Source organism: Lutra lutra, chromosome 11, assembly GCF_902655055.1.
Source record: "Lutra lutra chromosome 11, mLutLut1.2, whole genome shotgun sequence".
Taxonomy (NCBI): domain Eukaryota; kingdom Metazoa; phylum Chordata; class Mammalia; order Carnivora; family Mustelidae; genus Lutra; species Lutra lutra.
The window spans coordinates 62,855,574-62,883,059 of record NC_062288.1 but is presented as its reverse complement, the minus strand read 5'-3'; the positions used below and the strand labels follow the sequence as shown (position 1 = coordinate 62,883,059).

Here is a 27,486-nt window from a genome sequence, read left to right as displayed (position 1 = left end):
CTAAACCACATGGCACTCACCATGTATAATTTTTCTCATATGGATCACTCTTTGCTTCCTTCTCTCACTCTATATCCACACAGCCAGGCTATTCTATTCATTTTTTAAATTCATCTAATAGAATGGATTCATCAGATGCAATTTGATGCATCTTTACCTAAAGTTCATACCTTTAGGAGAAGCTATATTATACCTTTTTATGTAGTGGAGGCAGGCATTCATCATACAAGACTTCAGAATTGCTCAGGCAAATTTCTCTCTTTTGTGGAAAATTCTTTGCCCAAATATTCAGAGCATTCAAACCTGTTATCATTTGAGAACTGGCCTGGCTATGCCTGACCTGAGGTGTCTTTTGAAGAACTTTCCAAGCAGAAGTCCCTGTCCCCTCCAGGGCAAGAAATGAAACTGTGGCTTCTTAAATCAATGGATCAGCTTTAAGTGACACCTGGCCTTTCTCAGTGTCTCATTACAAATTCTTTGAAGACACACAAAGATGAAAATTCATAACATCAGTGAAAGCTAGAACAATGAATCTGCTTCCAAAACTAGGAGAATCTGGCTCTAACACCAGATAACTGTAACTATAATCAGACTCATAAGCACCATGCCACAAGGGGGGACACCTTGTGCTTTTCTTCTAAAGAGAAGAAATCCTGTACAGCTGAAAGAAGGGAGAAAAATCTTTTGTTTCTCCTCCACTGCATGATGCTTTGTTGAGAAACACGTGAACTGCACCTACCAGAGAACTAGCTGGCTAGCCCCTCACTGAGCTCATGTTATTTTTTTTTTAGGACAGCCAGATGGTAATTTCTCATTTCAGTCACTCCCACCTCACCCCCATCTACATCCAGAGACTTCAACTCTTCAGAAAACACCTGGGCAAGACTTGGGTTGTGGGCTACCAGCATAGTAATCTCCATAAATAAACACTATGGGCCTGGGAGTAGATAGAAATAGAAGCAGTGAAAACCAGGGCTATAGTTTTCCATGTGGTCCATCTGTTCCATGTGTTGGAGAGCCAGCGATGGACGTAGGAGTGGATCCCATTTCTGTCTGAGGGAGCAAAACTAGACAGGAAATGTGTGAGGCACTGGGCTCACCAACCTACCTACCATCTGTGACTCCAGGAAAGAGACTCAGCCTCTGCAGAAGTGGTCAGAGCACAGGGGCTGGGGGCCCCTCCCATGGTGGGTTTCCTGGGTGAGGATGGAAACAGTGAAAAGCAGGGGGACCACCTACTGGAGTACTCAGAAAAAGAATATGTCCAGACATTTTAGCTCAAGGAAGTAAAAGAAAAAGTCCTAAGTTGTTTGTGTTTCAAAAGATGATGAGATGTGATGGAAAAAGAAGGTTAGTGAGCGAATAGACCTGCAAGCAATAAGATGAGAAGAAAGTAGGGTTTACTGAAGTTGAAAATGCCGTAAGGAAACCAAAAATTTCAGAAAGCAGAAATAGCAGAATTGGCATTGACATACTGAATAAGTAATGTGGAGGACAAACTTGAGAATTCGTTATAGAATAAAGAGGAAAAAGACAAAAATGGAAATGGGAAGAAAGACAAATGATGGATACAGAAATTCAAAACAGAGATCTAACTGAAGATCTAGGTGAAGCTCTACATGGAAATATCGGTGAGCCAATTAAAAAACCGATGGATCAAAGTTCAAGAATTCTGTCTATACAGGACAGCACAGCAAAGTTAACAGGAAGGACAGAAGTTGAGAGAAGATTGTTGAATTGCTTAAACTGACAAAGAGATTATCACCCAGAAGTGCGAAGATGGATGAATGAATGAATGAAATAATAAACAAACATCCTGACCAGAAAGTGGGTAAAGGATGTGTAAACTTAATTCATTATAAGAGGAAACCGAAGTGACTAATAAGAACATGAAATGAAGTCCAGCCTCACAGGAAATCACAGAGATGTAATTCAAAACAAGACTCTTCACCTGTCCAGACAGCAAAAACAGGAAAGTTCAATTATATGTTAAAAAGTGCTGGGGTGCCTGGGTGGCTCAGGCAGTTAAGTGTCCAACTCTTGATTTTGGCTGAGGTGGTGATCTCAGTATCATGGGATCGAGCCCCAGGTTGGACTCTGTGCTCGGTAGGGAGTCTACTTGAAATTCTCTCTCTTTTTCTGTCCCTTCCCTGTCCTCTCTCTCTTTCTCTCTAATAAATAAATAAATCTTAAAAAAAAAAAAGTGCTGGTGAGGATGAGGAGAAAGGATGGGATTATAGATGACCTTCTGGAGTGCTGTCTGGCCGTGAATAACATGTGTGGTTGTCCTTTGATGCATGACTATCAGCAGAACAAGCAGGAGATGATGGAGGAGGAGAAAGACACTGGGAGAGAGGGACACAACGAGGAGCAAAGAAAATAGAAAAGTCTTAATTGTTGAGGAAGAAGAAAGTAAAAGGAGGAACAGAATTGGGAGAAATAAGCCAAAGCCGCCTTTGTTTTCTTTTTATTTTTCTGTACTTTTCATCTTTAATAATGAATTTTATAATATGTATGTATTATACATGAATTTTATAATACATTATACATTCACATCAAAAAGAAGTTATTTTTTAAGCATCCATAATCCCACCACCCGAGGTTTATAACTACTGTTAACATTTGGTATATTTCTTTTGGAACATTTTCTGTGCATAAGCACTTTCCCAATCATTAAATATTCTTCAAAAATGATTTCACCATTTTTAAAGATTGCATAGCATTACATCAATTGAATGTACCATAATAATTTCTAATGTGTTCCCATTATAGAAAATATATGCTATTTTCAAATTTTAAAACTACAATTAAATAGTTTTTACACAAACTTTATTAGCATTCCTGATCACTTTATGGATATGGAATGACTGTTCAAACACTTTTTTTGTTTTGTTTTGTTTTGTTTTGTTTTGTTTTTTAGAGGGTGGGAGCAGCTAGAGGGAGAGAAAGAATCTTAAGCAGTCTCCACACCCAGCATGGAGCCTGACGCAGGCCTCGATCTCACAACCCTGAGATGATGACTGGAGTCAAAAATCAAGAGTCAGACGCTTAATCGACTGAGCCACCCAGATGCTCCCCCACTCCCTTTTATTAGAGAGAGAGAGAAAGAGACGCTGCTTAAACATTTTTCAGTCTTTTTATTCCATATTATCCTTTTATCTTCAAAAACAATTATAGCAGTTAATACTTTCTCCTATCTTGTCAAATCTCCATGTATCATAACCAAACTTATATTTTTAAAAGTTTATGCTAAATTAACAAATGGGATCTTATAACATTGTTTGAATTTGCCTTTTTTTATTGGTAGTAAATTGTAAAATTTTACACTTGCAGGCCATCTGTTTGTTCTCCACCAAATCTGGGTGAAAGCATCACCTTCTCATGGGCCAGTGACCACCTGATACAGAATTAACATCTGCAGCCTAATCTCACCAGTCCCCATACTCCCCACTCCCTTTGCCTTTTACTTTGCCACAGAAATTACCACCTTTTGAATACTCTAAAATGTACCTATTCATTGTTTTTATTCTTCATTTTCTGTGTGTCTATCTTCTTCTACTTTTATGTAACTTTCTCAAGAGTAAAGATTGTTGTGTTTTGCTCATTGAAATACCACAAGATTCTAGAAGACGGCTTGGCCCATGGTAGGCTCTCAATAAATGTCTTATTTTGTTTAATGAATATTACCAAACTTTCTTTAAAAAGTATTTAGTCCTCCAGTATGTGAGCAGGTAAATAAGCTATGGTACATCCTCACAGTGGAACATTAATCTATGATAAAAAAGAAATGAGCTAGTAAACCATGAAAAGACACAGGAGAACTTGAAATGCATGTTGCTAAGTGAGAGAAGCCAGTATGTGAAGGCACCATACTGAATCATTCCCACTGTATGACACTCTGGAACAGGCAGAAAGTAGACGTAGCAAAAAGACTGATGGTCTCTATCAGCACAAGGGAGGGAAAGAAGGGACGACCAGGTGGAGCACAGGATCTACCTGTATGATACCGTACTGGTGAACGTATGGCATTACCCATTGGTCAAAACCCTTATAACTACCTAACACAAAGAGGGAACCCAGATATAAACTACGGACTTGAGTTAATAATAATGTATCAGTATTGGTTCACCAGTGATGACAAATGCACCACACCAATGCAAGAGGGGCTAATAGGAGGACCTGTGAGAAGAAGGGGAGCGAGGTGTATGAGAGCCCAGTACTTTTTATGCAGTCCTTCTGTAAGCTTAAAACTCTAAAAACTAAAAAAGAACAAGTATTAATTTTAAAGCAAATAAAATGTCTGCATTTTCTCCTAGTTTTCCTATGTTTTGCTTCTTTTACCTGTAAATCTTTATGCCATCTGGGAATCGTCTATAGCATGAAATGAGAAACTAAATTTAATCGAGAAATTATCAACCAACTTCTGCAGCAGCAACACGCATTCTTACATTTATGTGTGACTCCATTTCACATTAAGTCTTATGTATAAAAATGCTTGTAATATTCTAGTCTCTCTTGGATTATTCTTGCAATGTATAGTAAGGTTTTAAAATGTATAACTTTTAATATATTTTAAAAACTGACATTACTGGTTTCTTCTAATTGCTCTTCTTTATTACTTTGGTTCTTTGCTACTTTTTTCCATTTATCTTCCAGCTGAGCTTCAGAAACACTTTCTCAAGTTCTGAACTGGGGTTTTAAATAGCATTGTGTTTAATCGATGGCTTGATATGTTTTACAATATTGAATGATCTCATGCAGGAATGAAGCAGATCTCTGAACTTACACATCTTCTGTATATTCATTTTTCTTAATTTGGGCTGTTTAATTCATATATATTTTTGTGAAGTTTATTTCTAACTTGTATTTTGTTAGTCTGTTAAATGTTTCCCATATTCTTCAAAATTGATCACCATTATTCATGTAGTATATATAGTCATTTTCAATATATTTATTTTTTAGCTTCAGTTATATTTCTTGTTAGTTTAATAGGTTGTCCCAGTTGGTGCTCTTGTATTTTCAGAGCTGACTCATAGTCTGCAAAATTGTCATCTTGTCTTTTCGTTTTTGTGTGCTTCATCTTTTTCTTTCCTTTTTTTTTTTTTTTCCTTTTTGGTCTTACTGCATTGGCTCACACTTTGCAGAATAGCAGAATAATGTAAATAATCATGAAGCAGATGCCTCCTTATTGCATTTCCTAATTTAAAGTAAAAGCCCATGCACAAGTAGCTGGTGGTGTTGCTTGGAATTAGTTCCAGCAGGTACTGTGTGTTCATGCACATGCACACACACACACCAAAAAATATTAAAAAACATATAGTACACGAGTTTATTACTTGAAAAACATACAGGAGCTATTAATATTCTAATGAAATAGTGACCTTTTTTTTAAAGGTTTTATTTATTTATTTGACAGACAGAGATCACAAGCAGGCAGAGAGGCAGGCAGAGAGAACGGGGGAGAAGCATTGAGATTTCCACTAATGATAAAAGCTCAATGAAGCTCTGATGGAGGCCTCCCCAATGCACAAACCTTCAGTCTCGTGGGGGACACACACAGTAAAGACAAAATAACAGCTCTGTGGAGTAGAGTGACCAAGGAACACAGAAGAGGGGAGACTAATCCAGGTGAGCAGGTTGGAGTTGGCAAGGAAGTTCTTCTGGCCCTAGCAATGGACTTCTAAAAGGTATTAACTTGGCACTCTGGGGAGGGGCTGGGGGAATGGCGGCTGACAGCAGAGATGGCTACTCCAGGCAAAGAAGGAGAAAACATGCGGCATAGCAGAGAAACTGCAATAATTGAGACGTGAGCCATAGAAGGTTCTTGAAGCCAGGGAGTGACACAACACCGAGTTGTGTTTTAGAAATCCCCGCCCTGCCTGCAGGAGAGAGAAAGGGCATGAGGCAGACAAACCTGGCACCCAGGAGGCCCAGTCAGCAGGCTGATGTACTATCAAGGCAGAGGCGGCCAGCGTGTCTTTGAAAAGGATTAGGGAATAAACCAAGCCATTTCTCTGCTTCCTTCAGGTTGTATTGCTGCTTTCATTCATGTGATTAAAAAAATAGATGCCTTGGCTATCTTCTCTCAGCTGTCTGTAGAAACGCCTTCCAGAAACCTTGAACACAACCCTACATTCATAGCTTTTAATTTGCAGTCAGGGTAAGAAATAGGACACAGAGGCCCTTTGTCTACCACAAAATTTCTACTGTGTTTCAATGTCTCTTATAGACAGAAACATGTAATAATTCATGTCAGAATTAAACCAAAAACCTATTTCTTGGGGGCGCCTGGGTGGCTCAGTGGGTTAAGCCGCTGCCTTCGGCTCAGGTCATGATCCCAGGTCCTGGGTTCGAGCCCCACATCGGGCTTTCTGCTCAGCAGGGAGCCTGCTTCCTCCTCTTTCTCTGCCTGCCTCTCTGCCTACTTGTGATTTCTCTCTGTCAAATAAATAAATAAATAAATCTTTAAAAAAAAAAACCTGTTTCTTACCTTATAAAATTTTATTTTTTATTTTATTGTATTAAAGTAAGATGTGACTATTATATTTTGCTCTTCTTTCCTTCTTCTTTCTTAGCAGTGAGAAGCTCACTGCTAAGGTTTTAACTCAGTTATAATAGACTTTCTTAGCGTCTCTCCTCACCCTTTTACCAAGTTTTTGCTTCTTAGTCTTTTATTTTCTTTTTATTGTCAAATTGTATTTTATTTTTCTAAGATTTTTATTTATTTATTTGACCGAGAGAGAGAAAGAGAGAGCACAACCAGGGGGAGCAGCAGGCAGAGGAAGAGGAAGAAGCAGACTCCCCTCTGAGCAGGAAGCCTAATGTGGTGCTCCATCCGAGGACCCTGGGGTCATTACCTGAGCCACAGGCAGATGCTTAATTGACTGAGCCACCCAGGCCCCAAAACTGTATTTTTTAATATGATAAACTTTAATCCTTTACAGAATATTTTTGAGAAGTAAGGATGAGGGGAGAGAAAAATTTTCACCTATCATTTTTTGTGGGGAAATGATAATAATAATAAATTATTGTTAATAACAAATATTGTCCTTCTTTAAGAGTCAGAGAAGTTAAGTAACTTGCCTGTGGGCACATTCATTCACTATTCTATAGTGAATTTTGGAACCAGGATTTACATCTATGTCTTCTGGGGCACCTGGGTGGCTCAGTTGGTTAAGCATCCAACTCTGGATTTCAGCTCAATTCAGATCTCAGAGTTGTAAGATGGAGCCCCACACTGGGGTCTGTGTTCAGCATGGAGTCTGCTTGAGATTCTCTCTCTCCCTCTGGACTGCCATCAACTGGCTCCCTCACTCTCTCTCTTTCTCTCTCCCCCTCTAAAATAAATAAATAAATAAATAAATAAATAAATAAATAAAATCTTTAAAAATAATAATAAATGAATTAATCTATATCTTTGACCCCAATCTTACCCTATTCTACTCTATTCCTATTTACACTATGCCTCATAGGCAGGAGAACTTGAAGAGGGTGAATTGAATCTATGAGGTTTTAAACTCAATTATTACTGAAATTATAAAGGGGTACCTAGCTGGCTCAGTCAATAGAGCATGCAACTAGATCTCAGGGTAGTTAGTTTGAGCCCCACGCTGGGCATAGAGTTTACTTAAATCTGTCAGGGGCACCTGGGTGGCTCAGACAGTTAGGCATCTGCCTTCAGCTCAGATCATGATCCCAGGGTCTGGGATCGAGCCCCATGTCAGGCTCCCTGCTCAGCAGAGAGCCTGCTTCTCCCTCTCCCTCTGCCTGCCACTCTCCCTACTTGTGCTCTCTCTCTCCGTAAAGTAAGTAAATAAAACATTAAAAAAAGAGAGAAAACTGTCAGTTTACACAACATATACATGTATAAAATCATCACATTATACTTTAAATATCTAACAACTTTATTTGACAATTATACCTCAGTAAAAGTGAAAACATTTTTAAAAATAAAAATAAATAGAACAATTCCAAAAGGTATAATGACAGGATGAGAAAGAGCATGGCTAATGAAAATTTATCCAAAAAAAAAAATGTGAGAATAAAAAATACTAACAGAATTGAAATTATTTAGCCTAAATCAAAGAAAAGTGAAAAGTGATTTCAAGCATATAAAATATATGTTTGTTGGGCTTTTCTAGGTAGATGAGGGTTTTCCAGTTTACTTCAATAAGGAAGATGTGGTCCATATACACTATGGAGTATTATGCCTCCATCAGAAAGGATGAATACCCAACTTTTGTAGCAACATGGGCGGGACTGGAAGAGATTATGCATATAAGACATGCAGAGAGAGTCAATTATCATATGGTTTCACTTATTTGTGGAGCATAACAAATAACATGGAGGACAAGGGGAGTTAGAGAGGAGAAGGGAGTTGGGGGAAATTGGAAGGGGAGGTGAACCATGAGAGACTATGGACTCTGAAAAACAATCTGAGGGTTTTGAAGGGGCGGGGGTGGGAGGTTGGGGGATCCAGGTAGTGAGTATTGGAGAGGGCGCAGATTGCATGGAGCACTGGGTGTGGTGCAAAAACAATGAATACTGTTATGCTGAAAATAAATTTAAAAAAATGGTAGTATTGAAGTTACATTTATATTGAAATGACTGTTTTAGATATGTTGGGGTAAATAAAATACATTATTAACATTTAAATAAATAAATAAATAAACAGGGTTTCTTATAAGGTTGAACGCAGAAACTGAAGAATGCAGAAAACAGCCTCCAAGTCACACCCATGGACCCTGGATCAACTTTTAAGACACAAGCCAGGTTGAGTCACCTGGTTTCCCTTTCCTCTCCATGGCAGGTAAACTTCTGATGCTCCTTCCAGGGACCTGCCATTATGGCCACACAGCCTCACATAGCTGCTATTTGCTAAGATGTCTCCACTACCAACAGACTCTTCCTGTAGTCTCTGCCTCAAGGTTTCTGATGACTCACGGATTCTGGTCACCTACTATCTTTGTTAATCTTGAACAATGGCTGATTGAATCTTCAGCTTCTAACCAGATTCAAGCATCTCCATTTGGCAGAGGTATTTGTCAGGTCACCTGGGTGACTATTCAGCCTAGATGGCTGGGGTGGCTAGGTCACCAACCCTGGGCACCTGGACAAGATTCCTGGATACAGAGCTCTCCTTTGCATCCCACTCTGAACACTGTACAGTCTTCAGAAAGAGGTCCTGTTCTAGGTATTTTTAAGGGACACCAGAGACAAACTTTGTCCAGCTCAAAGATAGAAATACAAAAATAGTTTTTAATGGCTAAGGGAAAGATGTAAGTGAAAAAGAAACAAATTCTTCATAATAATGAGACCTGATAAGCCATACAATGAGACCCTAAGGGGTGTTCAAAAGTCTTGTCCCTAAAAATCAGTGACTGTCTGAGTGACATTATTGAAGCCTACCTTGTAGGATTCCAACTAATCCCACATATCTATAGTTTGGTCATATGATAATTATTAATGAGTAGAATATGTATCAAGTATTACTCAGAGGCATCAAAGTCCCATGCCTTTTACATGTGCACCAACATTCTGAACTTCCCCATATCCAGCACATTTCTTTCTCCCCTTACCAAGCAAGCATCCATCTCTGAGCCTGGGTCCTCACAGGGGATCAATGCTGTGGAATGTGTTAACCTGGAAAGCAAAGTAGACCCACTGTAACAGCACTGTCAGTGGCCTCCCCATATCCCTTTGTCCCTTACCATTTTAGTGGACAATGGCACAGCTTCCTCCTGCAATACCTGTATCTCTGTCAGAGGGCTTTCTCTGACTGCTGAGGTCCACTCTGCCCAGGCTCAGCAGACCAAATTAGTGACCTCATCCCATACTAGTAGGAACAGACTTCAACTAATTACTGTGCTTATTCCAACCCTTCTGCCCCATGGGTGGCATGACTCTGAGGGATGTATTCTATACCAATCCCCAGTTTAATGTAATAAGATTAAGTTCCAGGTGGCAACTTGCTTTCCTGCCTCATTTCTCCACTCTCCTACCACTGTTTCCTAGGATTACTTCCCAGTAAACTACTTTCACTAGGAATCTTTGACTCATGGCTTACTTCCAAGGGAATCCAAACCAAGATACCAAATGTCACTTCCGCCCTTGTATTTTACTCAACGATGGAGATATTAACTTGTTATTATTGATTACACAGATGGTTCCCAGCACTGGGAGTGACCAATCCTGGTCCTATTTGTATAGGACTTAAGGGATTACCAGGACTCGGGACTTGCAGTGCTGAAATCAAGTAAGTTCTGGGCAAACTGGGATGAGATGATCACCCTACCTGCAGATTGCCTGCCTGTGCTGGTGAGTTCATGCAGCAGTTTCCTTCTTATGGGCTCTACCTTCATCACCAAAAGCTTCTGAATAGACAGGAGGCAGACAGCTGGAGGTTGCTCTGAATCAACCAAGGACGGAACAGTATCATTAGCATGTGGGTTAATTAGCTGGAAAAGAAGCAGAATTCTTCACCCATTGTGCACAATAGGGATGCTGAGGAAGGAGAATAAAGGGCTCGAGAGCCTGAGTGGACCAAAAGACTTGCAATCGTTGCCTTGAGATAGGGACAAGTGGTTATCATCTAAAAGTTATTCATAGCTCCTCGCTGTGCCTAGCACAGGGATCTCACATTTTGCCAAAAGTCCTGCAATATTTCATGGGATGTGAAAAAGCAAAGATGTTCATTAAACTAAGTGTCACTAAGTGTAGTGTTCAACTCTTAAACACATCAAGGTATGTTAAGGTCTCTTGTGGCATTAACTAGCTGATTTTCTTGCTAAGTTCTGCCACGGGCTCTCAAGCATATTCTTTCTAATGGAAATAAAACATAATCATGAACATCACTTTCATGACATATCAAGGCTCTATGGCCAGGAACATCAGTCCAATACCTGGCATGTCCCAATGCTTCCATAAGGATACTTGGGTTGTAATGATGTATGAAAACATTTTGTAAACCATAAAGCATCATGTAAGTTGATTAACCCATAATTCATTCATCACACATCATTGTAACAATTGAAACTATAAAATTTTATATTAATGTGCTGGAATCATTTTAATTTGGACTGTGAACAGGGATTTTTTTTTTCTTTTTTATCACTCATTTCCAGTCCTAGAAATGTGAGTGGCACAGATCAGGTAATCAACAAATGTTTGCCTTATGAATACATAACCAGAATAGTGCTGCCTTGTGGGCTGAGATCTGTGCATCAGGCCCTAGTGACCCTCTGACTCAATGCCTTTAGAAATACTTTCTTTATGCTAGTTTTAAAGAGTGTATTTCATTACAGTTCTTGAACTGTACTACCATCTACCTCATTACAAAGACTTTAAACTGTTCCTTCTTTCTTTCAAAGGTTAATCTATGTTAGATTACTTTTAATGCTTGTGCCTTAGTGGATGCTTTTTCTTCCCGAGGAACTAATATGTTTCCTCCTTTTTGACAATGAAAAATTATGCATGCCATTTTCCATATTTCTCTTTTTGCACTGGTTTCTAGCAAGCCCAGAAACCAATTTTATATGTATTTCTTTTTTTTTTTAAGATTTTATTTATTTATTTGACAGAGATCATAAGTAGGCAGAGAGGCAGGCAGAGAGAGAGAGAGGGAAGCAGGCTCCCTGCTGAGCAGAGAGCCCGATGTGGGGCTCGATCCCAGGACCCTGAGATCATGACCTGAGCCGAAGGCAGCGGCTTAACCCACTGAGCCACCCAGGCGCCCCATGTATTTCTAATCAAATTTAACTTCTTTTGTTTAAAAAAATCCCTTTGTCTCTTAATTTTAAAGAATTATGTTTCCTTAAAGAACATTCCATATGTTTCTGGGAGATGGAATATAAACATATTTGGTGCCATGAATTTTATGAACTTAAAAGTAAGTGTCTAATTTACCAAGGCATTGTTCTAGACTTGTGGTAGTGTCATTCTTACTTTGCTCTGCAAATTTTAAAAGTTACCATGTACTGTCTACACAACCTGGTGGTAACTTCACTTTAAGGTTCATGGAATCAATGAAACTTGCCTATTTCAACCAAATTAAGAAACAGTAGTGTGGACTTACTTAGGCAATGGGAAGGTTATTTGGAATATGTTATTCCAGGTACAGTCAAAATCTGATCTAGCTAGCTCCCTGTACTACCTAATTGTTTGGACTAGTTTTTGTTGTTGTTGTTGTTGTTGTTGTTGTTTTCCTACTGGATAAGAAATTGAAGCCCCAAACCCCACATGGTGAATAAAGTGGCCAAACCCGCAGTCTGGTACCCTGTGGGTTTGTGGCCAGTATGTGGCCTCTTAAAGAATAATTTCAATATAGATGATGGGGCAGAGTGATTAAAAACATTGAGTTTGGCTTTTGAAAAACTCTAAACTCTGCCACTTAGTGCCACTTGAGCTCACAAATAACTAAGTCAGTACAACTCCTGTACAAGAAAATGGATCCATTTGATCCATGTAGTGACCTTGGCCTTTTCCTTAAGTGTTAACCTCTCCAAGGCCAATTCCCAAAATAAACCAAACTTGCTCCAGTGAAAGTGGGTCTAGCTTCTGACAATTATTGCAACTCTACACTCCTCAGGGTTGGAGCCCTTTCTATACCTGTCTTTCCAATGAACGCCTCAGAGACCAGGGAGAAAATGTCAGCCTGATGGGCACACCTGCCAGGTATCATCAGTCATGGCTGGGAGACTCGATGCCTGACCACTAGTTTGTTGGGACATATTTTCCTGCTCTGATCCTTGAGCTCTCTCTTCCTGACTAGAGTCCATGGCCACCAGTGGGTCATTCAGCCAAGTCCCCCAGCACGACGCCAATCTTGGGGCTGCTACCGCTACAACCTGCTATGGTTGTCACTCTCCAGCATTTCTCAGAGCATACTTGTGACCCACTGGGCACAGACTCTCTGGGGACATAGCTCTGAGCTCCAGCCCCAGATGGTGGAGATTAGGGGAGCGGGATGTTCTGACTTACTCACATACAGTTTTGCACCAGGTTTGTGACTGATGGAACAGGATCGACAGTATGAGGGATACCGTGGGACCACCTACCTACACTTTACCCAGGCCAAAATCTCCTTTTCATTAACTCCTCCAAGAGGAAGTCACCTCCCTGGACTTTCTGGGTGACTGACTCCCAGGCTGACATGAGAATAGGTCTCTGTGGCCCCTGGATCAGTATACCTACCTCATCACATTACAGCTGTTTTATTAGTGTATTATAATTATAGTTATAATATCAATAATTTACTATTATAATTATGCATCTATGTATTTGTCTCCTATCTTAGATTGTGAGCTCCTGGAGTACAGGGACTATATCTGATTCATCCCTTTCCCTCCATTGGCTAGCACAGTGCCTGACAGACAGGAAGCAGGCAATACATGTGGGTTGAACTGCTCTGATTTCATAGGAAGGAACAGGACTATAATTTTACAAGGGTTGTTTGTCCATGGTGAAGGCCTAAACTAATGCGTAACATTGGAAGTATAGTTTCAACAGAATGGTAAAATTGTCTAATTGTTACAGTGAAAATTAGGTCTCCCCCCGGGCCTTCCCTCAAAAAATACCTTAGTAAAATTATTTTATAACTAAAATCATTACAAGAAAACTTACATTTCCCACCACAATGTTACGCTATTGAGGAAGGCGCATGAAAAACCCTCATCACCTTTCATAGGATTCCAATAGATAACCCTTTTCCATTCTAATCCACATCCCTTTTATCTTCAATTTAAAAAAAAAAAGGAGGTGAAAAGTTAAAGTAGAATAATATTGCTGTGTACACAGTTTTTTTTTCCTTCCTAGTGTTTTTCTCCTCAATGCGCGCAATTGGTAATTAAATATATTTCTGCTGGTCTTGTGGCCATATGCCTACAATATGTAAAAATACATTTGCGCTTTTTTCCCTCCATTCCTTTTGTTCCCAGTGCTGACTGCTGTCAGAGTGAACGGTCCAGATTCCCGTGTGCTGGTATCCATGGGCTCCGTCTTGCCAAGCTGCCAGTCTGGAGCGTCACACCTTACTGCCTTTAAAGATTGCCCTGCAGAGATAGAGGGAAATGGCAATTTTTACATGATGCAGTCTGGCGACCCAGGAGATTTGAAGTCAGAACTGGTGCCAAGATTTACCCAGGAGAGCAAGCAGAGGCAAAAACAGAGAACCTGGGCCAAAAGGAAAAAAAAATAAAAGAAGAAAGAGGAGGAAGGCTGGGGGATGGGGAAACCCACTGTCAACTCTCTCTGGGGGTTCTTTCCAAAGGCCAGAACTTAAGGCCACTGAGTGGGTGATGGTTGTGTTATTAGGAGTATGTGGGTCCTAAAGAAAGTCAAAGGGAAGAGGTCGGCTTTTTTTGCATGCCCTAAATTGTAGTAGATTGCAGAATGTAAATGAGACAATTATTACACCAACGCTCATCAAGCTGGGCTGGAAAGACTTCAATAGCCTGATGAATATGCATGCAAATTTGTTAATTAAGTTAATTATTCTGCTGAAAATTCATTTGTCTTCCAAGGACATTTTCCCAATGATTTTAACATGCTAGCGCCATTAGTCATGCTCCATGCTATTTAACATTACTTTTTGTCCACTTTCTTTTCCCCCCACTTTTTTTTTTAATATTTTAAAGTTTTAAAAACAGTTGATTGGTTCTTTTAATTGACCCCTGCAACGTTGGAAGATGCCTAGAGCCAGCTCGGTAGGCATCCTCGGAAGCGCATTTCAGTTAAATATTTCCTTGATATATAAAATGTCTGCAAAGTGTCACATTGGTGGGGAGGAGAAGGGGTCTATCTGGGATCATTAAAGCCAGAATTCGAATCGTTCTCCATAGTGACTGTAAGAGGTAATCTGTCCCTGCTGTGGGCGATTTCCCCAGCTCTGAGTGTCATTTGATACATGGGTTTACCTTGCTGTGGGAATGCGGTGATTCCAGCCTTCTCTGTCTTCCCGCTGCAAGGCGAGACCCAGCGAACATGTGTGTTCAAACAGGAACCAGTACTGTGAGACTTTTCTGTCACCCATGAGGGCCCAAACCTGTAACCATGGCAACAAAGGGGAATAGTGTGTTTAAAATCACATCTAAATGGCAAATTGAGATATTTGAAAGAAACGGTTGGGTTTAATTTTGTTAGCCAACAGTAGCCAAAAAAATTGTAGCATAGTATTTTTCAAATCTGCACATTATTTTGTTGGGCAAAGCAGGTTTATTTAATTGAGACTTTCGTTATGGGCCTCAAAATTAGAATCTTTGTGAGTCGGAGTGAGCTTTATTCAACCAGATTCTTGATCTTAAGGCGCATAGACACGTACGAAGCAGCCTATAGAAATCTTTCAAAAATCTATGTGTAGCGATTATTACTTCCATCTCAACTCAAAAATCTGGACATGTAAATCTGATAAATCTGATAAATGCAAGTGTTCTTAGTGAGACAGTAGAATAGAATACTTGAAATCAAGACTTGCAGAAAATCAGAGGACTATGGTTGCCTGTGTACATTAGACAGTCATATTAAAAGAAGAAAGATTGACCAATGCATCACTCAGGGGACTGCCATATGCATTTTAAAGATCTCTCTTAAGGTCATTTATTTTCTTTGGAAAGAAGGTAAATTCAGATTCTACCCCCACACACACCACCATCAGTCATCCTAAAAGAACTCACTGATACTGTTGCAGGTTATAACCTATATCTTCAGTTAGGGTTGATCAGGCCAGCTTAGAGCCCAGCTAATGGAAAGGGGATTAAATAAGGAAGACAACATGATTTAATTGAGAGTTAAAGAAAAATTAATTGGTATGCTATCTCTTTCGAGCCATCCGTATATATTTTATACAGTATGAATGGCACTATGTGTCACATAGATCGTCAACCAATTAAAATGATATTTTAAACCCTGTAATTTCTATAATTCCATCTGTTTTAGAAGGTTTAATTAGCAAAGTTACAAAAGCCAAATATATTTGAATATTTTGAAAGCAGGCCGAACAGCAAAAACTGAGAAGTTCCCATAAACACTTAACCACACAACCATGTACATTCATGAGACTATATTTCAGTTAAAATAATATGTGTGGATTTTTCTAAAATTTACCAGCAGCAAGTCACATCCCCCCCAAATTATGATCATATGTTAGGCTGTGTAAATTAATTCAGGGTTTTTTTTTTCCTGTTTTTCATCAAACTTCCAGAGATTTCTTCTGATGAAAATCCCATACCTGTCGTTTAACCTAATTATGGGCCCAAAGGAGTGACAGCTACATAAAACTAACACTATTGAACTTTCCCTTAACTATTTTTTCGTAGGATTATAAGAGAGGCTTGTCATTTTGCAAGTAGAAGGGACTATTTTTCAGATATATCCAAAAACATATTTCAGCTACCAGTAACCTATTTTTGAGAAATAAGAGCATAAATAAGAGATGACAGGTTGTGTCATCTTTAAAATTGGAACACAAAATCCAAAGCTACAAAGTATTCAACCCATTTCTGCACTATGAAAGGAAACTATTATTTCGATCTTTAAAATAATGGGTCAAACATGAGATCTTGCTCTGTTCTTTGGTTTGGATGCTGTGCTGAGCAGCTGGGCAGGGTTCTGGGCCTCATATGGCCGCAGTCACCAATGACTGACAGAACGATGGTGACAATGTGACGTATAATATTCTCTTTTCAAAACGCTTGCCATGCCATGATTGTGACTCAGTGGGTGTCCAGCTCTGTCTTTCCTTTCTACGGGATTTCTGACATATAACAAGATGTAATTAATTTTTTTTATACGCTTGTCTTTTTCATTACCAGAGATACAGTGAGTGTAATTTATTATTAATTCTGCTCCTATTCCATACTACCTGAGCAAACTACTTTTGGTTCCATTTGTATTTGTGTTGTATGCTTTTAAGTCAGAAAAAATGGCTAATAAGGAAAACAGGGACTCAAATCTCACTGTGCTGAGGAGATATATTGTGCTGGAAAACTGCCATTTATTGAGGATCTACTACATCATTGTGTTTCATGGGCATCATCTCCTTAATCTTTGCATCTGTCAACCAAGAAAGGTATAATTATCCTCATTTGACAAGTGAACAAAGCAACACCCAAAGAATTTAAGCCCCTTGCTCCATAAAAAAGAAAGAAGTGAAAATTTCCAATAAGTGAGCAGCAGGAGCAAGATTGGAGCCAGAAAACATATCCAAATTGTTTGTTTTACCCCAAAGCTTTCAAGTGTTCTAATATACCTGATTACCACTACTACTCTTCAAAAACTCATCTTTGGAAGGCCAAAATATACGCAACACTTAATATTCTTGTAAGATCTCAGGATTTACTTTCATCACCAAGTACAACCCGGCCCTCTCAGCTTCATTTCATTGTATCGTATTGCAGGGTATTAAGGATGGACTTCCTATCTTTTAAGAGGATTACCTTTTCTACTTGGATGTATTTTGAGTTTTAAAAAAATGGGGAATACTCCCAAGAAGGAGGTTAAATAGATTTTGTTTGTAAATAGTTGAGCAGTTGCAGGAGGCATCTGTTCCTCTTCTGCTTCACCTGTGCTTCTCCTTCTTTGGATCTGCACTTCCTCCCCACCTGCCATGCGGCTGTCCTGAGGAGGCTGCATCTCCCCACCCTGTCCTTTTCATGGGGCGGTGGGTGCCTGGAGTCCTGAGAGAGGGTTAAATATGTCAGAGGGAAAAGGTTCTTTCTCCTTCTAAAATGATGAATAGGGAGGGTCTATGGATCTTGACTGCTGTGAGCAGCGAGATTTTTCTGAGAGAAACCGACATAGAGGGAAGCAGAGGAGAAAGAGGGAGAGAGAAAGAGGAAGAGAGAATCAGAAAGTTGATATCAGGTCAACTTGTCTAGGACTTCTCACTGACAGGAGCCTAAAAGTTTTCTCTCTCCCTCTCTTCCTCTCCCTCTCTCTCTATGTCTCACTATTTTGACTTGGATAATTGTCCTAATATAGACATCTGCAAGAGTCAGAAGGAATAGTATGCACCAATTGACTTTTCTTCATTCTGTGGTATTTTTATTCAAATTTTACAAGGGCAAAGTGGATCAATATCTCAGAAGATCCATATATGTTGATCTTAAAAGTGTTGTCCACCAGCCCATCTTTAATTATCTGTGTCACTTTAGTCACTGATCTGTATTTATCAAATATTTCAGTAGTTATGAGGAATCCTCCATCCATCATAGCAATGTATCAATTTGTAATTATATGCTAGAGTTGAATTTCTATACTAGAAAGATTGGCCATGAGACAAAACTGAGTCTTTTTATAGTCTGGGCCTGTTTGGTAACACTTTGAATATGACATTTGGCAATGATCATTGTGAAATGCTATCCAGATAATTGAGACCAAAGAATCCACTCCCAGGCCTGACTTGCTTAATTTGCTTGCCTATGCTAATGAATGTAACTTTTTAAAAAAAGTCTTTATGTTGTATACATACTTCCAAAGTCTTAAGAAGGGCCTGGAACTCTACTGTACCCTTGGGAGTTAATGTTCTCAGTCAGAGATATTTGAACCATTTTTTGGTAATAATTTAGAGAAACTTACAATTGATCAAAAGACTAAGTTAACATACTACAGGATCTCAGAACCTGCATTCCGATAACAGATTTACAAAGATTGAAAGCCTGGTTCTACCACTTACTGTCATTGATGTGACTTTGGGCACATTGCTTCAGCATTTTGTTCCTTGGTTTTGTCATGTTCAAATGAGGACAATAATAGTTTCTACTCCACAGAGTTGTTGTGATTGTTTATGGAGTTAATAATTGAAAAGTTCTTGAAACAGTCCCTGGTACATAAGCTAGGCTCAGGAAAAATGAAGTCTTCTTATTATTGAGTTTTTAATTTACTAATAGTTTTTTTATAGGTGGGAGAGGGGCAAAAGGAGAGGAAGAGAGAGAGAGAATCTTAAGCAGACTCCATGCCCAGTGCAGAGCCCAATGTGGGGCTCAATCTCAAACTCCAAGATCATGACCTGAGCCAAAATCAAGAGTCGGACACTTAGCTGACTGAGCCACCCAGGGGCCCCTGAAATAGTTTCTTTTAGGGAACTCCTTCTGCCCCTTGGGCAGAATACGCAGACATTAGTTAGTTAGTTAGTATAATTAATGCTAACAATGTGCAAAATCCTGGCTAAAATTCTTCCTATTTCTTAGTAGCTGTATTTGCAAGAATTATCCAAATAATTGACACCTAACCAAATCTATTTGTCTGCTGTAGTTCTTGCTTACATACCAGATGTATCTTCAAAAATTCTAATTTTTAAAATCATCTTAAAAATGTATCACATATCCCCTATATGCAAGGTACTGTATTCAGTGTTTCTGGGGTTTATATAGAAATTTGTCATGGAGCTTTCTTGGGCATGTGCTACAACAATTGGGAGAGTGGCAGGTGGTAAGGCATACTTCCAGAGGGGCACTTTCTTCGGGTATTATAGTGTGTTATCTTCTGGCCTTAGAGTATCCCTGATCAGAGCCTAGGGTCCCTGGGCCCCTTCACTCAGGATAAGTAGACCATCACCAACACACTTCTGCACAGAGGCCACTGGCTTGCCTGGCTGATTCATATGGGCGTTAGCCATGGTTTTGTGTAAGTCTAAAGGCATCACGAATGCTTGGGCTCAACTACTTCTTGTTCTACCAACTTTCATCTTTGGGATAGCATCTCTCTCCATCTTGATTGCTTACTGACCAAAAATACCAAAAACACACTTAAAGAAGATATCCAAAAGCTTTCTCTACACTTTTGACATTTGACTTCACTGTTTTGGGAGCAGGGGAGATGCTGAGTTTACTTGATCTTTCTACTTTCCAGAAATTGAAGACCCTCTAGTTATTCGTTATTCTTTCATGCATTCTGGATGAGCTTGACTAGATGACAAGAAAGGATTTAACCTTCCCAGTTCTGCAGACTCACCTACTTGGCCAAAAGCTTCCAGCTACCTTCTTGAAGTACTTGGCAGTGTTGGTGCTCTTTCTATCACCTGGTTTAAACTGTGTACTTAAACTGCTTGTTGGCATAACTTTGCTCCCACCTTCTGTCTAAGACACCATACCCTTACACCCCATCTTAGCCCTCCTTTCCCCCAATTTTTTCCATCTCTCTGAACCAAGGCAGAATGACACTTCCACGACACATCAGTTCCACACCAGGCACCTCTGAGACAGGATCTTATTCTCTCAAACTTCCATTTCTCCACCTCCACCACCAAGAAAGGTAAGGAAGGTAAGCAAGTGCCTGGAATGGGCCAGGCTGAGCAGTAACCTAGAGGCACAGAGGACACGCTGAGTACCAAGAAGAGAGGATGGAGGAATGCCGTCCTTGATGGGGCCAGCCAGAAGCCGTCTTTCCTCCACGCGGCCCCAAGGACAGCACTCTGTGGTGCGCAGGGGTCTGATGGCCACTGCTAGATGGCTCCTTCCAGTCAAGATCACATCTTAGACAGTTTGATGGTTTTCCAGCACCTGTCCCTTTGCTGGGCACACAGGAGTTCTCTCAGTGTTTTCTGAACCATGGATGGAAACTCTGAATAAACTTTCCACTTGTTCAGTATCATTCCAGTTGTTCAATGAAAACTTCAGAACCCACTTAGTTTATTCTTCTCTCAAAGAAAAGCACAGGGCTGCCTTTGACTGGTTGTCCCCATTTCTGTGGGTCCCCTGGAAGGAAACCTGTATCTTTTTCACACATGCCTATTTTTAGTCATTTTCTCCAGAATCTGTAATGTCTCCCTCCAGCTCCAGCTTACTCAAACACAGACGTTACTGGATAGAGATTCTAACTGGAAGCTAGTTACTACCTCTCCCACTCACCTGGTTAGACTTTTTTACTACTGACTTGCCAGAGCAGGAGGGTCACTGACTCTGTCCCCTGACCTTGGCAGAATGACTGTCACCTAGGAGCCCTTACAGATTCCTTTCCTGGAGGACCATCTGCATGTTATCTAGGGAATAGACCTTATTTTCCTTCTATGATGCAGTAGATGATGTTCTCTGTTTTAAACAAACATCTATAAGAGACAGTCCCCTCTCCCAAAAAAGAAGCCCCAAGTAGAAATACAACCCTGAAAGATTATGGACTATGAATTCTTTCTGGGGGAGATCAATTTATACAACTAAATCTCAGTCTTTTCTGTTTCTCTTATGATGAAGGGTTGCCTTTTGGTAAGGAATAAGATTTTTAATCATAGAGCTAAACATCATGGAAATCCAACCCAGACTTTTTTAAAAGCATGGTCTTCTCAAAAGAGAAATAGTAATAACAGTAATATTAATGGTGACACCAACGATATGGCAGGTTATAATGAAATGGATTAACTTGAATAAAATGCTGTGCATTGTCTTCTCTATTCAAAAAATATATATATATATATTTACACATACACAAACACACACACACACATATATGTCATGGAGAAAATGTGGACTGCCCCCTCATACGAGGAATACGTTAGGAAATTTATGATGTGTACACACAAAAAGGCTAGAATGCAGTGTCTAAAGTGAGACAGGCTGCAAAAGCCCCCATGTTAGGGGTTGAACTGCATCCCCCTAAACTTCATATGTTGAAGCCCAAACCCCCAGTACCTAAGAATGTGACTGTATTTAGATATAGGCTCTCTGGAGAGGTAATTAAGTTAAAATGAGGTCATTAGGATAGGACTTAATCCAATATGATGGATATCCTTTTAAGAAGAAGGGATTAGGACAGAGACACACACAGAAGGAAGAGCAGGTGAAGACGTGAAGATGCAGGGAAGAGACAGCCACTTGCAAGCCCAGTTGAGAAGCTTCAGAGGAAACCAACCCTGCCTGCACTTTGATCTGGTACATCTAGCCTCCAAGTCTGTGAGAAAATACATTTCTGTTATTTGAGCTGCCTTGTCTTTGGAGTAACGTAATATTATAGGTAAAAGAAAAAAGCATGTTGCCTTGACCAGAGCACTGGAAGTATCCTTCCAGCTGGAAGCCTTGGAGAAAGCTCTATTGAGGTGACTTGATAATGGCCTTTGGAGTAGAAGATGGGCACACAGGGCTGGAGTAGCTGGCTGCTTTTCACATGTCAAGCACAGGACTGTGGAAAAGTAGAGGTGCCAGCTGGACAGAGGGGAAGAAAGACTGAATGCAGGTTAGAACCAACATAACAAGCTTGGATTTTTAGGCTGAATGCAAAGGAAAGCACTGTAACAAAATCACAGTTGTGCTTGAAAATGGTTAACCTGGATGTGATGTGATGGTCAGTTGCAAGAGAGAGGCGTTTTGAGTTGGGGCTGACAAGCTGGCAACCCAAGGCAACAGAGTACAGTGAGGGGGTAGAGAAGGCTCAGAAGAGACAAACACAGAACAGGTAAAATAATCAGGACCCAAGAGATGGATTTGCAGTGGGAGGCAGGGGGAGGAAGAAGAACTGAAGAATTGAGTGATGACTGGAAGGTTCTGATTTTTATGGTCCGGAGGGATGGGATGATGCATAACTACGGAAGTAGGAAGAGAGTGGCAAAACAGGTGTAGGGAGGATGATGACCAGTGCAGCTTTAGAGCTACTGAGGACCAGCAATTTGAAATGGGTCGGAAATACACAATGAATAGACATATATATATGTACACACACATGTCCTATCGACACACAGTATTTTTTTGGAAATGTAGAACATATTCCCTTTTGGAAAAGTTTGCTTCTATGTATGCTTGAGACTTTTACAGTCCTAAAAGTAAGGGTGAAGCTATAAGTTTGGAAGTTTGGATCATCACTAAAGCCATGAGAAGAGATTAAATTGCCAGCGAAATAATAGAAAAAGAGAAGAGAAATTTGGGCAAAGCCCACAGAGGGCCTTTACGGGAGACAAGTCAAAAGAAAAGCAAGTGATGCATTCTTTGGAGAGCTAGAAGGAGGGCTTCTACCTGGCAGAAAACCTCTACTTAGCTATGGTAGTTGTTCTAGAACCTTGAAAAAAAAATCCTCTTCTTGTATCCTCTTTTTTAAATGATTAAAATTTTCAATGGAACAGATGAAAGGGTTTCTCTGGTTGTAAATAATAAAGTAGATCCATTTTTACTTGCATCATCAGAAAACAGGAATCTCAATTTCTTCTCAGCTATAGTAAATCTAAATAGAAATATAAAAAATCAAGCTATCTCATGACTACCAGCTATTACTTATCTCAAAATTTCCTTTAATGGAATAAATGTGTTTTCATAAAATTTGAAGAAACATATATTCAAATACTGGCTCATAGAATATTTATCTTAGAAGCAATCCAACCTTACCTCTTTCTCCCAAGAGGCGGAATTTAAATCAAAGAACTCCATGGAGTTTACGTTACTAAACATTGGCTTGTCATATGTTCATTCCATCAATGATAACATCAATTGATATAAATATCAAAGGTTATAAAACTCCTTTCTCTGGCACATTGTCTGGCCTCTTCTCTGATTTTTTTCTGAATAAGGTTGCCCAGGGCATTTACATTTAGAAATATATCCCCACTTATAACCATATTCAGGGACTGCCTAGTGTCCATCCAATCTGCAATGGGCAGAGGGACAGAATCTGCCCCATGCTATGAACATAGTTGTTAGGGGCTCACAGTATGAAGGTGATGCACATGAAGAGGTGTGCTGAGAACTCACAGGCCCCAAAAGAGAGTTTTCCCATTGATTAGAGAACTGTCTTTAAACTCTTCCTTGTCATTCCCCAAACCCCTGGGCTTGAAAGAGATAATGATATTTTATAGGAGGGGATTTATGAGCAGTTGTAAGCTTTATAGCATACTGAGCCTTCTGTGCATTTTTGGCTATTATAGAATAAAGGCAATTTACACTTAATATCAATTAGTTTAAAATTAACTTACAAATCTGGGAGAGTTCAACTTTTTTATTTTGAAGATCATAGTAATGACATCTACTTTACTTTCTAATGAATGTTAAATTTTAACATGAAACTAGTCTAAGTAAACAATCAAATAAAAGCTTTAGAAATGACCCTTAAAAGTCAAAGATTCAGATAGGATTATACCTAAATAAACTCAAACAGACGGATTTCTATCATATTGAAAGCTATTCCACAAAGAGGCTTTCTAACATCCTTCCTGAGTGTTTGTTTATCTGATATCCAGAAATAATTAACTAACCAATAGAATATCAATTTAATAAATTGAGTTTATTATTCCTATTGTACCATCTTTGCTAATTGTATCTATCAATCATTTGCCAACAACCACTTAATTGGAATTTTTGAATAAACCTTTAAAGCATTTATGAAATATGGATGTATAGGAAACACAGATTATATAATGCAGCTGAAGAAAATTTATCAGTATTTCTCTTTTGCAAATGGAAAATCATTGGCTAGTAAAAAAAAAATAAAGTTTTTATTTGTTTGGTCAAATTAATTCACAATCATTGACCTATTTATGTCTATGTATCTCCTTCCAAATAAGATATGAAAGGTACAGTCAACAGTGTAAATTCAATAAGTTTATTACAGAAATAGAAAACCAGAGCCAGGACTGAGTATAACAAGGAAAAATGGAATGGAGATAAATCTCAACAGCAAAACCAAAAAGCTGGCTGTTCTGTTTTTTTAATAAATCCAAACCAGTGGGGTTTAGGGCATGTTCCCCCTAAATCTGGCACCTTGGCATTCTGAATATTTTAGGCTGAAGGAATCTGAGGAAACAGCAGATGCCGGAAAGTCATTTTGGTCTTTCTCCACCCTTCTCACCAATCAGGTCATAAAACCTTCACAGGAAAGGAGACCTCTCTACACCTGGGTGAAAGAAGCACCTTATCGTTGAAAACGCCATCTTAACAAATAGGCCTTGCTAAATTTCCCCCCAGCTTACTATACTCCCTTTGTACTCCTTAACCTATATTCCTACATGGCTGTCCACTCTTCATCCAACCTAGCATAAATATACTCAGGCCCAACTCTTTCTTGGGTCGTCATTTCCTTATGAAATTTCCTGTGTCACACAAAACTTGGATTTAATAAATTTGTGTGCTTTTCTTCTGTTAATCTGTCCTTGTCAATTTCATTTTCAGATCCATCCAGGGATGGACCTAAAAGGGCTGAGGAAAAAAATTTCCCCCCTACAAAACCACCAAGCCAAGAGAAGCAAGCCTCAAAATACACTTGCTAGTGTTCAATTATATAACCATGCTGACCATCTCCAGGATCTGGTTACAGGAGTTTGAAAGGATTTGCTCTCCATCCGCCTCCTAGGGCATAATACTGGTGCCCCTGGGGCTCAGAGATGAAAGTGCAAGTTATTAGATTGAACATCATAATCATACCATGATCGATACCACCATTTCTTCCTGTATGAAGCCTTTCTGAATGTTTTATATCAACGAGGAGTATTTTTGGCAATAATATATCCTAAATGAAATTTGTGTGAAACCATACTATCTTTTTCAGCAGTGTACAGGCCATACAGTGTTTCTGATTTTAATTCTCCTTTTAAAAACAAATGGCAACTTTGAACTTGACGATGTGTCTACCAGCATTGGTGACTTGAAGGCAGAGGTGTTTAATTATAGCGGTACAAGAAATTAACATGCATCTGTTCTACAAAGACTAAGTTAAATTTTTATCATAAGTGCACTGATGTTACAAGAATAAAATGGCAAAAAGGTTTGCTGGAGAGGCCGTTTGCATTGGTGGTGGGAGATGGGTAATTGGGTCAGTCGAGTTCATATATTAAAGAATTGTCTGCCAGCTATTGCATGGGCTGTCACAGTCTGCCTAAATCAAGCATAACTGTAGATCTCCAGAAAGCTATTATTGATCAAAATAAAAATCCACATTTTATTTAGGTTCAAACAAAGAGCCAAGGCTAATATCAACTATATTTGATCACCAAGTGTGTGCTAGTTGAATATTCAGTTTTACTGTACTACAGCTTATTAAAATAAAAGTCTTGGTGTCTTTTGAAATACAGATAGGTTTGATAATTTATCTCAGTTTGAGGACAAAAAGTGAGGTTGGAAAGAATGAATGTTTCTTTGATGATGTTGCATATCTAGATAGAAAGAAGAAAATAAAAAGAACAAATTTATAAAAATAGTTGAACCTCATCACAAAAATTTCTGACATCCATAATCAATCAACATTTCTTGAAGATACCAGATTTTCTCCATCATCTATTTAAATAGCTCAAAAATGGTATCACAACGGACAGACTCCCTTGCGAAAGAAACAATTACTTGATAATATAGGTTATTTTAATGGACATATCCCTTTAAACAAAGCCATCACATCTGTTCCGCCTTCTAATTACAAATGCAAAAGGAATACAATTCACCAATGCCCCATAAAAAAAGTAAAACATAAGTGATTTAAATGCATATGTATGTTCCCTAGTCAATGCAGCATGCAATCTGCTATGTTTTTTACATGTTCTGGGCACAAATCAGATGGAAAACCTGTTCTCTGACGAACTGTGACTTCTTCCTGGATAAGTTTGATGCTGTATCAAAGCAATGATTTGCACAAATAGTTTGCAGTGTACATTATAGATGTAGCAAGTTTTCCAAGCTAAACTTTTCCTGGCCATTGACATTTTATAATCAGTATGATGGGTCACACGTTCTGATCCACACTGAGTATTAAAATATATTAATCTAATGTGTAGAAGAGATTTTCACTTCTTTTCATTTCTTTCTGTTTCTTCCTAAAGGAGGAAAACAACACAAGTATTTTCATAGTGTTACCTAGTGGTCCCTGCTCATGGGGGTGACTTAATGGCATTTGCCACTTCCCAATGATTATTCAAATAATTATATGTAGTTCTCACATTAAATGGTAGAATAGACATTGGTATATAATAATATTATTTTCTTCTCAAAGAAAAGTAACTTCTTTCCAGTAAAAGTAGTCCCATTTAAAGATCACATTTGAATGGGGTTCATTTTCTGGACCTCTGAGTGGGGCAGGAAAGCTGGAATTTTATTAGAGCTAGAGGTCAGGAGAGCCAAAATCCTGTACTTTATTAGGACAATGCAGCATACTCAGAGTGCTGTGTTATCAACCTAAACTCAATTTAATCTCAAAGGTTAAGAAAACGTTATTGTATCTCTTCCTCAATCAAGATTGGATTCATCCAGTTTCTTTCACTCACTTTTCTCCAGGACTGGGAGTTTGGTGGCATGTAGATGGGCCTCAGTTCTTCCCCTGCTAAGAAGGAGGCATCTCCAAAGCGGAGGTCGCCTTACCCATGAGTGTGTCCCATTACTGAGAATAGACCCGTTATAAGGAATAAATATTAGCTGCCAGTATTTTTTGAATGAATGAATGGATGAATGAATGGACCTGAAAGTATGAATAGGGAATTGACTGATCCTGACAAAATGCTGCTTTCAAAGAGTCATTTTATGTGAAAATAGTAAAATAAGTGTTAATACGCTCTTTCCATCTGAAGGCAATTTTCCCACCTTGTTAATTATTGCTAAATATCAG

The 27,486-nt window shown here is 39.1% G+C and overlaps 1 long non-coding RNA gene across 2 annotated transcripts in view; it reads right to left on the bottom strand.

Moving 5' to 3' along the window:
* LOC125081374 (uncharacterized) overlaps window positions 1-27,486 on the bottom strand; it is a 78,238-nt gene that overhangs the window by 1,750 nt on the left and 49,002 nt on the right. The window contains exons 3-7 of one of the 2 annotated variants that reach the window (XR_007121661.1): window positions 14,913-15,040; window positions 13,621-14,048; window positions 10,295-10,408; window positions 9,579-9,642; window positions 8,673-9,230 (exon numbers count right to left, since the gene is read on the bottom strand). This is a non-coding gene — a long non-coding RNA (uncharacterized LOC125081374). Of the gene's footprint in view, window positions 1-8,672; window positions 9,231-9,578; window positions 9,643-10,294; window positions 10,409-13,620; window positions 14,049-14,912; window positions 15,041-27,486 lie in introns of those variants that run through there. The other variant, XR_007121662.1, reaches the window with a different exon arrangement.